A 313-nucleotide genomic window follows, 5' to 3' on the forward strand; every position below is an offset into this window, starting at 1 on the left:
TACCATCCTTCTTGTCTTTCTTCAAGGTGCAAACCTGCCCAAAGCACACGGGAAAAGGGGCCTGGAGAGAGGGGCTGGTGGCTGGACAGGCTGCCGTCTCCCTCTCTGCCCCCGCCTCCACAAAGCCCAGACCCATGACCACCTCTGGCTATACTATTCCCATGTTACAGACGCTTAGAAAGATCCAGTGACCTATCTAAGATGGGAGAGCTGAACGGTCAGACCTCACCTCCTGCCACATTTTTCTCATCCTCTGCTGCCACCGGGCCCTCTCTCCTTTTAGATGTTGAGCATATTCATCTCTCTCTAGCTG

The 313-nt window shown here is 54.0% G+C and overlaps 1 protein-coding gene across 1 annotated transcript in view; it reads right to left on the reverse strand.

Annotated features, from left to right (window-relative positions):
- The window catches only part of LOC105501457 (golgin subfamily A member 2-like), an 8,013-nt gene that overhangs the window by 2,859 nt on the left and 4,841 nt on the right, over nt 1-313 (reverse strand). The gene's annotated exons all lie outside the window — the stretch shown is intronic.

Source organism: Colobus angolensis, unplaced genomic scaffold (assembly GCF_000951035.1).
Source record: "Colobus angolensis palliatus isolate OR3802 unplaced genomic scaffold, Cang.pa_1.0 Scaffold710, whole genome shotgun sequence".
NCBI lineage: Eukaryota > Metazoa > Chordata > Mammalia > Primates > Cercopithecidae > Colobus > Colobus angolensis.